Raw genomic sequence first — 14514 nt, forward strand, 5'->3', positions numbered from 1 at the left:
CTTTGCCCTCTGCAGTATATGTGAGAACAAACTTTTGACACCTGTATGGGTACAGATGGCTCCCTGCTTTCTTCAGCAGTGGCCCCAAACAAGCATCTGAAAATAGACTGACCTTTTGATTATACATGGCCAACTTGCCCGCTCTTTTAGCTGCTGCCATTGAGTTTTCCCAAGCAATCTCTAAACATAAAATAGGAGTGATTCTAAAAGAAAATGGGTTCATCAGGTCAGTGGTAGTGTAATTCTGGAAAGGGTATGAAAGTAAGGAAGTAATGATAATGCACAAATTGAGGGGCTGATATAATTTACCATGGCTGCATTGAGTTAAAAAACTGTAAATAAAACTTCCTGTCTGGCTGGAACATAATGAGTTCCCTACCTTTTAACAGTGCCTGCAAAATAAATTAAAAGAAAATGCATATTGCCTTTCTTCACTTGCAGATAGTATCTATTTATTAAGGTAAAAGGAACAGTGACAGAAAGTACTGCTTCTGCACAATACTTGCATTAATTCTAAAGTCCTGGCCAGTGCCCAGAGATGAAGAAAGTAGAGGGAATGATGCTAGCATAGGAATCAAGTGATCAGAAATTAGAGGGACTGATGGGCAGTGAAGGCTTGTCCCTAGCCTTCTCATAGCCTTTCTTGTGCTGAAAGGAACAGTGATTTTAGGGAGGGAGAGGATATTTGAAGGCAATTATTGTTTCTGTGAAAGAGGTATTATTAGTGGTGATTAACTGCAGCCGCTGCTTTTTTATCTTCTTAGTGCTTCAGTACAGGTACTGTCCTCGCTGGTCCAACATTTCAGAGTGGTCTTGCAAGCGCAGGAGGCCCAAGAACAGAAAGGGAACAGTAGCACAAAAAGTGACGTGAGCAGGACACCCAATAAGAGTGTTCATAACCAAAAGGGGTGGAGGCCAACAAGTTCAGTGAAGGGCTCACAACAGCTGAGTTTCTGGAATATGCAATCATTAGACAATACTTCTTATAAAACTGTGCTGAAGATATCCTTTTACCTAGCTGGTGATTCAGTTGTCACAAGCTTCTGAGAACAGGGATACGGCTAAAAGCAAGCAAACAAGGAAAGAAAAAAAAAAAAAAGAAAAGGAAAGGAAAAAAAAGACTGATTTTTACCTACACACAACAGGATTCTGCATAGTTACTTCTCATTCCCTTAAACCTCACCGCGGGCAGGGACCCTATGTCAACCGACTGATCAAGGCCTCTGTGAACTACACACTTCCATTTCTTATCTAGAGAACAAAATGGAAACTATGGTAACAGAGACAGACCTGGTAAAATCCATCAAAGCCTGAGAAGAAAACTCAGTCTACCTCCGCCTAGAGCCCGTGACCTCTCTGCTAAGGCTCCCAACCAGAGGGGCACTCCTTGTGACCGTATGATGGGGACATAAATAACTCTTACATAGACATAACTCACTGCACAATCGCTACTGATTTTTACACATGCTATGCTTGGTCTCCTGGCTGGAAGGCATATGTATCCCTCCTTTCAGGGTACAACTCTTAAAAGCATACATCACTTAAGCTGTTATTCAGAAACGGAATAATCAAAAGTATTGGGATTTTGGTTGGTAGTTTTAGCTCAACCTGTTACACCTGTCTTAATCTATATCTATATGAAACACATCTGGAAATTGTGCCACTGCTGTAACTTATAATTTCATGTAAAATACATTTTAAAATAGAGAGAACATTTCCAAATTTACTGCTTTTGTAGGTAAACATAATTTAAAATTTTGCAGATTTTCTTTCTTCTGAAACAACAGATAGAAATTTAAAAAATAGTATAGGAAACTTTTCTCACAGGAAGTACGGCAATTTTTATAATACACTCAAAGGCAATTTACTGTGACATGACTTAAAAAGTAAAGCTCATTTTAACAGTGTATAGGGGTTTTTTTGCAACACAGTAGAATTCCTGACCATCTGACAGAACAAAGAATAGTGTGAAAAATACCATGTGGATTTAAAGCGGCCAAAAGCAGAGGCTAGCATATAATTCTCTTTGCTGTAGAACCCAAATTCTCTTTTGGGGAGGGCTGGAGCAGGTGTCTGTGAGCCTCAAAAGAGAAAATAGGTTGTCTACTTCAATGAGAAAAGGATGCATTTTGGCTTGTTTTGTTTTCCCACAAACTGCACCCAGAGTTTAAAAGCAGAAAACCTAGAGAGGTCTGCTGTATTTCTGCCATTTGCCTTTCCAGGCTGACTTTTAACTCAGCCCTCAAATGGAGGAGGATTCTTACTGTTAAAGAGATTCTTATTGTTACAAAAATAAATAAATAAATAAATAAATAAATAAATAAACAAACAAACAAACAAATAAATAAATAAATAAACAGCACATACCATGGCAGAGTAGAGTCTACCATTCTCCCTAGAGGAAAGGACTGGGCAGTTGCCCACACTGCCTCTGGATTCATCTGGATCCCAGCTCCTGGTGAGATCAAGGAAGCAAGCTTCAGACAAAGTCTGTGCCCCCGAGGTTGCAAAATCCTGCCTAATGTATGGTTTGTCCATCAACATGGGATATAGGACAGAGCCAAGCTGTAAGCATTCATGCTTACACTTTTCAAAGTCTTTTTTAAAACAAAAGGAGGGCTGGTCATCCTGGAGAGGGTGAACAGCAGGGATTGGCACATCCTGTTTGTTGATATTAACCCATATAAATGGATGTAAAGGCACTAAAAGGAATGGAAACAGAAAGTAAGATATAGAAACTTTTCTATAATATACCATTGCAACAGGATTTGGGAACTTCTAATACTCTTATAATCCCATTCACACTATCAAGGTATCTGGCCTTGCAGCCATTCAGTCTGTGTTCAGCGCTTTGTTTAAGGTGCATCCCATAATACCTTCTGCCCTGTGGTAATTTAGGAGCATTCGTACTGGAAAAATAGGAAAAAAATTAATGCTTGAATTGTCTACCTAAAAATGCTTAAAAATGTACTCCCTTTTGGTATCAGTATAGCATATGTGATAAGTGTAACACAGACTGAGAGATACAACTTGCAGCACAAAACTAGCATCACCTCTTGGAAGATATACATAAGGGACAGACTCTAAAATGAAAGAAAAAAGAAACATCAAAATTATTTAAGGGTAGCAAACAAAAACATAAATAGTGGGTTTGTCATGCACATTTGCTGTTTAGCCACGGCTCTGGAATTTTAAGTGCTAGTGTTGGAGAAAGGAAGCAATTGGCTGGGTGCAATCTGAATTCTAGTTTCAAAAGATTCCAGAACCCGTCCTCTGGTATATCAGACAACTAATACACTAATAGATGTCTTTATCACAGCAGCAGAGCAGTCAGCCTTAGGTCAGATTCTTTTCTTAGAAATTTTCACAGAACTAGCTTTATTTTAGAGTTACCAGTACGCTGTTAATTCCGAACCTCAGTGGATTTCTAAAACCACTATGCAAAATGAACATATGGATTAATTGCAGAAAGAATAGATACTATCACTTACCTCTGAAAAATAATCAATATTGCAGAAAAGGCTTGTAAGCAGAATTAAAAGGAGAGGTAATTTTCTTTAATTGGTTTTGAGCTATTACGCATTACCAATTTTCATTAGCACTTCTTGTATGTCCCTAGAACATACATACAAGGGGATGTATATAAAACTAGCTTAGAAAGTTCTATCACTTTTTATATGCTGTTCCTTGCCTGCCATTTTAATTTTTTTTTGTACTTTTCAGCTTTCACACATTTTAAAATGATAGAGTAGTATATCAATTATAATTGAGTGGTAACAAAAAATATTATTTCTCTCTTTGCTAGATGTATGGCGTGTGTGAGTAAAGTAAAGATTTGTAGGCTGTGGAGAGATAATTTAAAGGCATAATGGCTGCTTATGTTACTAAGTTTGTTTTCCCTTTTTTTATATTTGTCATATAATTTTTACTGTGTGTTTTTCTCCTCTGAAAGCATTTCAGAAGACATTATAATATACCACCTTGTCTTTTAAAAGGTCATTATTCGCACAAATTGTCATTTAAGTTGAACTTTAAATTTGATGAATTTTCTGTTTCGGCCTGTGAGAAATGAGACTGAAAGCAGAAATTAGAACCAGGCTTTGTCCAAGACCAAAGCAAATTATGAGGGACACCACAATGTCTGCCCCACTGAAAAGATACTTAAACACGTGGTGTCAGCCAGAAGTGTGCATCACAGCCATGCCATAGCTGCACCCTCCACATCTGACCTTTGAAAGATTTCAGTGCCTCATCAAAGCCTATTCAAAAAAGTAACACACACACACACACACATATGAACATTTTGAAAAATGAAGATTAAGATCTGGAGTGTAAAAGGACAAATGAAGCCTACAATAGTAGTTCAGGGATCTTCCACTGTGCGCTGCTGTCTTGATAAGTCAGTCAGCATAGTTAATGATACTTGGATTTTAGGAAACTGAATAGTAGACATGTAGTGTTCACCTGTTATGATATCTTGTGAGAAGAATCTTTTCTGCTTTTCTGAAGTAACAGCTACAGGCACAGACCTGCAATGCAGAGAAGCCAGGCTATTATTAAAAGCACAACAGCAGTCCACCCAACTTTACCAACAGATATTTCAAATGACAGATAAAGGTGTTGAATAGCCCTTTCATTTTTTCCTTTCTCTTCATCTGACATCACATCAGCCGGCCTGTACAGAACAGCTGAGAGGGGAAAGAACAGGTTTAGGCAGATGCTGCTTGTGGTCCCACTTGCCACTTGTGCTCCCCAGGGCACTCCTCATAATCATGGCCACCTCCCGCACATAGGTTAGATGCTACAGCATTATTCTCCACCTACAGAGTTCTGCTTCATCCAGACTGATGTTTATTCATACTTTGTTATTGCAGATTTCCACATTTGGAGGCTCATTGCAGGACAAAGACATTTTTTGTGGCTGGAATCCTCTGTTTCACTCAGAGATTTGTTTCACATCATGTCGCTTGTGTACAAGTCATTATAAAAAATGTTTGGTGGAAAAGTAATTTATAAACCATAAATAGAATTATTTAGTCCCTGTTTTTATCAGTGCAGACCAACATAGCTCTTAATTGCAAAACTGACCTGGTCCCAAAGCAAAGGCCAGCTGTATCTAATCATCCGGGGGTGGGCCAGAACACAACAAATAAAGGAAATGGAAAGTAACGCCAAAAGGTTTTAAGATGTAAAATGACACAACGTTCAATGAACACTTGCCAACATCATCTCTAATTACTGCAGTGATTAAGTAGTAAAGAATTTGGTCCCAAGGGGATTACAGTTCTGAAGGAAATATGGTGCCATGTGTTACAGAATTTTTTCTTGCAAATCATTATGGAAATCCTGCTTCCTCTGGTTCTCCTAACAAACTCTTTCTTTGCAAAAACCGTGCTTCATTTGTGAAGTGCAGAGGGAGTGTAGCTTGCCTGCTTCTGAAGATTTACATCTTTATTTCTATGTATTCAACTTGCCTTTTTTAAAAAATCCTTTTATGTCTCTAAAGAAAGAAGCATAGAAAGCATTATGTATTTGCATACTGTAAGGGTTCCTCTCATCCTTGCTGAAGAACAAACAGAGAATAGGGGAGGGCTAGATAAAAGCATCGAGACCTTAACACAGCATGGCAATGGCCTAACAAACAGCCAGAGAAACTGCAATTAATGCAAGTCCAGCTTAAAATCATAGTCCCGGGGGAGACCTTAGAAGACCTTGTTTAGAAGTACTTTCTTTTTTTTCATTATTCTCTTAACCATGAGATCAAAATTTGTCCAGCTTAAAAAAACGCAAAGCACAATGAAAAAACCTGAGGTTGAATAACAAAAGCATTGGAATTGATTTTAATTTACAGGTTATGTTTAAACTTCCTATAACTCTGGATCAAAATGTCTATTGCACAAGCAAAACATGTCTCTCACCATAGCATGCTCATGTTTATTGTGTTTTATTCTCTCAGCAGGTGTCCCTAGATGTATTCTGTGTTGTCGTCTTTTCACTCAGCAAAGGAAGAGGAAAAAAAATCCTCATGCTCTTACATAGCAATATCCTCATCCTCTTACAATAGGAGACAAAGAACAGCAAGGGAATAACCATGGACCTCCTTCTCTGTTTTGTCCTAATTTTTTTGCATCAGATCCATGTCTCTGTCGTCATCTTACCCCTTGCTATACAGAGCTTCCAAACATGCTATGGCGTGTTCCACAAAGAAATATTTAGCTTTACAAAGCACTCTTATCAGTACATCAAAGCAACACAATTATCCCCATTTCACTGGTGCGAAAACCAAGACTCAAATATCATCTATATGGAATATGCACAGTAGGGAAATAGTGCTGTAAGTTCCCAGACTATGAATGCCATACGTATCCATCAGAAATAGAGCATTCCTGTCTGCCACGGACAGAGAGGTCAAGGGAGAGGAGAAGGAAGGAGAGGCACCAGAATCTAACACCCCGGGTTATATGCTTTCTGTTGTCCTAAGAGAGACAGAGAATCAGCCGTAAACAAATAAAACCAAGATCAACTGACTTCAGACATAGCTTTTAGAGAAAAATCTAACACCTGATTAAATGTGAGTGAGAAATGGCAACACGGGCTGCTACCACCTGTCAGCTGCGCCCCAACAGCCTGGCTGTGGTGTGCTGCTGGTATGTGGTCAAATGTATTAGCAGAATGAAAAACAAAACTGGCTACAGTAGTAAATTAAAATGCTTCCTCTTGCTTCTTAGTAGATATGATGTTTAGCCGGAAAGGCAACAGATGCTCTGAATTTCAGTGTTTAAAATGAGACATTGAGACTTCCTTTTTAGCCAAGTTGTTACAAGTATGGGAGAAGATGCTCTTTTTTTCCTCAGCGTTGAATAAGATGTTAAACTTAGTTTTCTAAGCTCATTTCATGAATCATTCATGATCAAGTACAAATCCTCACGAACTCACAAGCTTCCTGGTCGAGAGCACTGAACCAGCAAGAAGACTATTTAGGGAGATTTAATAGGGAATGCCAAAACAGTTAAAAATACAACTGGAAGGATCATAAGCAGTAGGTAAATTCATTGGACCAGAACACTTATCAGTTGCTTCATTCCCATTTGTACTATCAGCAATGCTGATAATAAAAGTGTTGCAGATTTTGCAAAGAACTTCAGATTCTTAAATTCTAATTTTTTTATGCATCTGTAGTTGTTATTTCTGTGAAGGGCATCATGCCATCCTGCTTGTGAGTCACTAAAATTCTTTTTTGGAGACTTAGCAGTATGAAGTTCTAAGTAAGTCATGCTGAGAAAAACACTCATTTTGGATAAAATAGATCAAATTGTTTTACGGTGACCAAAAAACTTCTAATAAATGTTGCCTCTACAAAAATCTGACAAGACAACTACATTTAGAGGGAAATAGATTAGCTGACTGTTAAATGTGTCGCACTAAGACCAAATGTTTGGAAGGCACTGAAAGCAAAAGTCTCCCCACAGTTTTTATTGTCCCTTTTTATGTCCTCACTCAATTAGAAGGTGCATGTGTTTCTTTGGCATCTGCTCCCATTTCTCATTACCTTGCTGAAGGAAAGGACAGATGGAAGAAAGATGGGTCTCAGGCACACATGCTAAGGGAAAAGGAATATTAAAGGTCCTTAACAGCTGTAAAGGGAACAAAGAAGGCGTACCCTGCTTGTAAAATGGCCAGGTGAGAGTTAGGTTACAGCAACATAGACCTGCAACAGCACAGCCAGCACCCAGAGCACAGTCAGGTGGGAGCCTTCAGTGCCCCATGGCAAGGAGAGCTGCATCTCCAAGAAGGGATGCTCTTATTCTCCTTGCACCAAATTTTCCAGCACCACCTCCATAACTCCCAAACAGCCGGTCTAGCTCCTTTTCATTTTAAAGTCTATTGCAATTGAATATAAATCTATCAGCAAATAAAGTGGTGACTCTCAGCTGATGATTTGGAAATGAACATGCACCTTCACAGGCTAATTGCTCAAGCCGGAATCCTCTCATACCCAAATTCCTCTACATCAATCTAAAGTTTGGCTGACCTACCTCCAAACTATACCAGAGCTTTCTGGCAGCACCATAGCTAGCTCCCAGAGGCACCAGTCTGCAACTGCCTGTCAGAAATAGAGACCAGGAGTGGTAGGCTGCCACCTCTGTCACCTACCTGAAAGGAGACTGGGTAAACCATAAAGTCATCATTTTCCTGTAACACCTCCATGATGCTATCAAAACACAGGAACTATCGTATTTAGAGACCTCATCTATAGCATTTTCACACAAACTGAGTACACCCAAAATGCAATGAGAAACTAATTAGTCTTTTCTACAGCTTGCTAGCTTGTATTTTTGTTTGAAGCTTAGGTGTAGTGGAAAGACACGAGTTAAAAATGCTGATAGGCTAAGCTTGATTTTTTTTTTAAAAAATAACTATGCTCTAAAAAAAGTCATAAAATTATTCATTTATGTTAAACATCAGCTGTTTCTGTTTTCTATTAAAACAGCTCTGGCTTTCCTTTAAACTCTATTAAAAGAAAAATCAGGAGATTTTCATATTTTAGGCTTGAGCTGTTGTAAAAACAAAGAATCACATGGTTCCTAAACTGTTCTAAATAGCATTTGTACAGAAATGTAAGTAAACTTTCACCTTTTGGAAAGAGTAAAATCTATGTATTGCCTTGAAAAGGGCACTAAATGGCTCCTGCATTTAGGACTGGATGGCAAACTCTTTTTACAGCAATGTCTGAGATGTGCTGCTTGCCTTTGATATGATGTCAAGCCTCAGCCTTTATGGCATTGCAATTTCCCTTCTAGAAAAAAGTTGATATTTGTGGACCATATTACACTGAATGAAATTTGCAGTCTCTGATGCCTGCTAGTGGGACATTTGTTACATGCTGTGTTTTGAATGCAGTAATACATATTTCAATGTGGCACTGCTTCTTCAAAAGATTAAAAACCTTTTAGTCCTTTGAGACTTGTGTCAGCATCTGATTTCATGTGCAGGGTAATCTTTAAATATTAATATGGGGCAAGGTCATGCTCTCTTTAACCCCCAAAATGGAGTTAGTAAATCATGATCTGGCAGTAAAAATATACAGGGCACATCAGTATTTGTTTAGGGCAAAATCTAAATTTAAATTAAACTAAATTAGCTACTGGTATTTTTATAATTGCATATACACAATGTATTATTTGTGGGCAGGGAGGGAAGTATGGATATCCTATGAAGCTGTAGTTGAAATATATTTATTAGGATGGTTTTAATAAAATCTCTGCCACTGACAGCAGAGAAAGAGTATCTGAAATACCAGTTAGATAAATCTAAAGCGGGAATTCTGAAGCTCTTGGGGCAAATCTGCTGCTGTCAGATCCTCTGTTGACTACAGCAGAATGAGTCAGTTTACACCAGATGAGCAGGAGCCTTTTGGGCTCTCCTCTAAGCTGATCCACTGATTTATGGCATGACACTGGTAGTCTCTTTGACCTCTTTATATGCCATCCGTCCTGCTAAGGAGCAGGGGAGGGGGGAGTGCTGGACCTTCCTGGAACCTAGATGATAGACCCAAATAGACTTTCCCTAGGCAAAATAAAACATTTCAGAGTTAAATTTCTGAAGAGAGGCTGATGGGTTAGCCTTGTAATTCTCGATACATTACCATTACACGTTATCCGGAGCTCAGCTCCCAGTGCAGCTGAGGTTCATGCCACACATAACTAACCACATTTGTTTTGCTGCCAGGGGACCTCCCTTGCTACGGAGATGGGGAATGGCTTTACCCTACAAAAGAAAGCCAGTTGAACTTTGCAAGGAGTCAGTATTGTGAGCTCATGACCTTTCATACGAAGTACTTAGAGGGCAAGTGGGAGGTAGCAGAGTCTGGGGAGGGAGACTATATGCTTCACCTAAGCATAGGGAAATAAAGGGAGACAAATCATTTAAATTTAAAAATACAGCAAATGTGCTTGTTAAATAGACAGTGAATGTGTGATTCTCTTTCAGAGTATTTCAGCTTCAGCATTAATGATTTGAACTACCAAACAGGCAAGATTTTCCTTACAGAAGTCTCTGAGACAAAGGTGATCATAAATAATTGGCTAAAGTAACTCCGTTTTGCTCTTCGCTTTACTTCCTAAAGTTGCCAATTATTTCAAATTATGTATATAAATTTTGCGATGTGGACTGTTATGTCCATGGGGAGATGTGTTCAGGCTTTTAAACTCATTTCCTCTGGCCCTTTTACTTTGGTCTGAGCCCAAAAGTGTTTTATGGGCCTCATTGGTAGAGGTAATGGGTTTCTCTGGATCAGGTCATGCAGGCTGCATTACACCAGACACAAGTCAGACATGTAAAACAGTGCAGAACAGACTTGGAGTCTCCGAGATGCAACAGATTCACTAAACTCTCTAACCCTACAGAGTGATTTGAGCAATGTCTAAATCAGCCTGTGTTACCACTCAGGGCAGGTTACTCAGCAGGTTACAGCAAAGCTGTAACCTGGGCTTTAGCAGGAAAGATTTTCCCAGACCTCACAGAACGTTAATCCAGTTTGTGGCTGTGGCTTCCAGTCTGGTGTACATGAATGCTCAGGAATCTGTGGATCCATTCTGAAGGCTCTGCAGAGGTAGCGAGGAAAAGCTTAGTTTCAGCAGGCTTATGTTTGCTATGCAGATGTCCCCATCTCCACCAAAATCCACAGATTACAGAGCTTGATTTAAGACTTTGCTCTCATATATAACAATTTGATACTAATACTTTTCAGATCCTTATTCACAGATGGATTTTTTTCAGCAGGTTCAGAACACGTTTCCAATGCTTACTAAGCAGTCCTCACCTGCTAAAAAGTCCCTGGAGTTATTTTGTAATGTCTAAAATTGTGTGAAAACCCAATTCTGCTTGGCATTGCCTCATGTAAATCAAACTCTGAATAACAAAAAAATCTTACTCTGAGGAGGATGCAGGAGCAACGAAACAAGACAGTGGGCAACGAGGACACTGAGAGAGAAGCAGCAGAATATTTGACAAAATAGAAAATTGGGGAAGGAGAAGCAGAAGGAGAAAAGGGAAGACCGGAAAGAAGCAAATCTAGAAAATAGCCTGTAAGAGTAGAAAGTGACACTGATTCTCATTGCACCATCTCTTTTAGCCTGAAAGACAGTAAGGTCACGGTCTGCAAATGTTACACAGATGTGGTGGCAGGGATGTGGTGGCTATGAGTTGGCATCTGGCAGCCAGCACCCCTTGGTTCCCAGCCAGCTCTGCTGTAGCTCTGTACCCATGTGGCTCCTGGGGCAGGGACCAGACCCTCCTGCAAAATCCCAGTCACATTACTGTCATCCCATAAATTACTAGTAACAAAACAGACGAGAGGTAAGTACAAAAAAACGTGTCTGAATTTAAAGCAGGCAAGTGCCCCGCTCCGAAAAGGTTCATAACTGCCCCAGGAATTCAAAACATATCTTTTAGCACAAACTGTCATAGGAGAGTATCAGGAAGTGTACTAAGGAACATGTCACCCCATGTCATTGCACATTTATCAGCATCTGAGGATGGAGACTACACAGTGGCCCCTTGGAAGGATGGATCAGTCAAAGATGGAGGAAATCTGGCAAAGCCTGGTTTTCCAAGTAAGATAGCAGAATAGCAGTTTTGGGGAGCTCATTTTAGCCAAATGAAGGGTTTTGCAGCTGGCAAATAATTTGATTCTAAAGCCCTTTCTGGAGAGTGAACAGAATGTCAGCAGCACAAGGAGTCATCATTCCCAAGGGCATCTTTCTGATGGCTGCTACAATACCCTAGTGTTTCTAGACACACAGAAAGAAAATGGTCCCTGAGACAACAGAGAGGGTGATGGCCAGGGTAGAAGAGAAAATGCAGACAGCCAGTCTGGTGCTGGGATCATCTGATGAAGCACTCAGAAGCAAAACCTGTTTCAGGAGAAGATTCTGGCTTGTCAAGAGCAGAATTAATTACAAAGAAACACCAATTAGCATGATTTTAAATATTCCTCTAAAATACGCTATAAATCGTTTCGCCCTTGGGAGAGCCAGAACAAAAGACAAGCATAAAACTGCAGGCAAAATGCAAAAGTCTCCATCTCACTGTGCAGGCAGATGGAGTTATTTAGTAAATCCTCTACTGTCTTCTCTGGGCTACAAGAAAAGAAGAAAAAAAAGCTGCCCAAAGTTTCAGTCAATATTTACCTCTTGGGTTAATAAATTGTGATCCTGACCTCAACAAAAGTCAATATCTTCTGATTATTATACTCAGGCACCTTTTTATTTGTACTTACTCATTGTATAATGAGCCACCCGTTTCCACTGGCAACTTCACTTTCATTTTGAATGTCTGAATTGAACAATCATTTATACTCCAAAGGCAGAAGACAAAATTACTATAAACTAGAGCTGTAAAATGTGGACATAGGTTGCTATTTCCAGTGAATAAGCAAGCTTGGGCGGGGGGCGGGCAGAAGGGATCAAGGATTAAGCACAAAAAATAGCTGGTTTAAATCCTCTTTTAAATACCTTTGAGTGACAAGGAGCAGAGAGAGGAAAGCTCTGAACTGTGATATTAAATACAATTAGGCTGCAAGTGTAGAAGGAAAGAAAAGTTAACAATCTGGTCTAAATAGTAAACTTATTTTAATGGAACGTTATTAGGCTTTCTCCCTGATACAACCAAAAGCAACGCCAGAAAATATATGCCAAGGGCAACAAGTATAGATTCACACACTTGCAAGCCAAGCCACAAAGACAAATCTGAATGAAATTCACCACACACTTGCTGCATCATTAGAGGTGGACTAGGCCAGAGCTAGAGGAAGAAAATTCAAGATGTTACTCTCATAATTATGTAATGTTTCATATAATACCACAGGTGTTCACCGTGCTTTCCTGAAAGAAATCAAAGCACAGCCTCCCCCAGCAAGATCAAGAATCAGCTAGAATCACATTTTTGCTCTTCAACTTCTCATTGTTTGAACATCACCCACTGACTATAATAAAAATGTTCTTTGGGCTTGCAAGGCTTGTGATGGAAAGATTTTCACCCACATAACCCACTATGCCCATCTCTTTTAAAAAAAGTAAGTAACTTTACCAGTTTAAGTTTGTCTGGCTCGACATTATTCTACTCTTAGTCTCACTCTGGCAAACAATGGGGAGAGCAACTCATCTCTAGCTTAAACACAGTAATTTTTGAAGAGTGGAAAATCAGGAACAGCAAATTATGATCAAATCAATCATGATCAGGCTGTCTTTGTGAACGCTAATAAACCCCACATAAATAATTCTAAAGTATTACTTCTAAAAACCACATTATAGATCTGTATGGCACTACTCTGATACCACATTACCTTGCAAACAAAACATAGTTCATTATGACCAAAGTATATAATGTTGTACTCATAGGAAAATGAGTGCAGAAGCACTGTTTTCAAACTAGAAAAGAAGCTGCCATTTTCAGATGGGACATTCAGCCCAATATTTATCAGTTCAATAAATATTTTTTTATTCTCTGTTAAAACTGTGCTTAAATTGTATATATTCAAAAAGGTGTATCTCCTCCAGAAGGAGCAGAGTTGGCTTGCTTAAGCTTCAGGAAAAGGATGTCATCATAAGTAGATTTTTCCCTTCTACTTCACAAATCCAGTTTATAATTCACTTGCTATAAGCACATTTTAAATAGAGACTAGCAGACATAAAGTCATTTAGACAGCTCATACACCAAAAAGCAGGTGAATTTCCAAAAAACCCCTATAAAACCAGATTTTTAAAAAATCTCCCCCCAAAGAAGCCACAAGCCAGAACCTGACCACGCTGAAGCTCAATAAATTAGAGATTCATTTTATATTGTCAGACCTGATCCTACTAAATTCAGACATCTTTCACCATTAACTTATTTGAGATCCTTTATTTTCATCTAATGACTTTATCAGCAATTGCCACCATTATCACATTGGTGCCAACAAGTAGACATGCTAATTCGTGTGCCATTAAACAGCATGCATATCCATAGGGGAAGGCTGGAAACTGTCTTGGGAATGGAAATTAATGAAGTTTCAGTACGTTTGAATAAATCTGTGGGCACTGTGTTGCTACAGAAGATTTTCATCAACAGCCTTTATAAGAGTTTGGAAACGGCAACTAATTTAAACACATCAGCATCAACAGACAGAAACTGCAATAAGGTGGGCAAAACACAGCCAGATGCTGTGATTTCTGAAAACCTAGTGTGCTCCCAGGGAGATGTGTGCTTTTGAAAAGAAATTATTTCTCCGTATGCTTTAGCAGACAAAGTCAAAGTATGTTATCTTGTAGTGAATGGAAAGACTCAGAGATAGTGGGACATTCCATAGCTTTAGTTGACTGTGGTTGGAGCCCAAGATACTCTAAGCCAAACTTCTTCATAGAACCCTTCTCTGGCCAAACGCAAACAGAGTAATTTATATATTTGTGGTGCAATAAGCAAATGTGTCCCAGTCAGTTTGTCCACGTTGGGTAAGAGTGCAAGCTGTGCTTCTCA

At 39.2% G+C, this 14514-nt stretch overlaps 1 long non-coding RNA gene across 4 annotated transcripts in view; it reads right to left on the bottom strand.

Moving 5' to 3' along the window:
* Nucleotides 1-14514, bottom strand: part of LOC135418893 (uncharacterized) — a 75721-nt gene that overhangs the window by 26675 nt on the left and 34532 nt on the right. For all 4 annotated transcript variants that reach the window (XR_010432726.1, XR_010432724.1, XR_010432725.1 and 1 more), the window contains one exon: nt 4465-4529. This is a non-coding gene — a long non-coding RNA (uncharacterized LOC135418893). The remainder of the gene's footprint in view (nt 1-4464; nt 4530-14514) is intronic.

The sequence above is a fragment of the Pseudopipra pipra genome, chromosome 9, assembly GCF_036250125.1.
Source record: "Pseudopipra pipra isolate bDixPip1 chromosome 9, bDixPip1.hap1, whole genome shotgun sequence".
NCBI classification, from domain to species: Eukaryota; Metazoa; Chordata; class Aves; order Passeriformes; family Pipridae; genus Pseudopipra; species Pseudopipra pipra.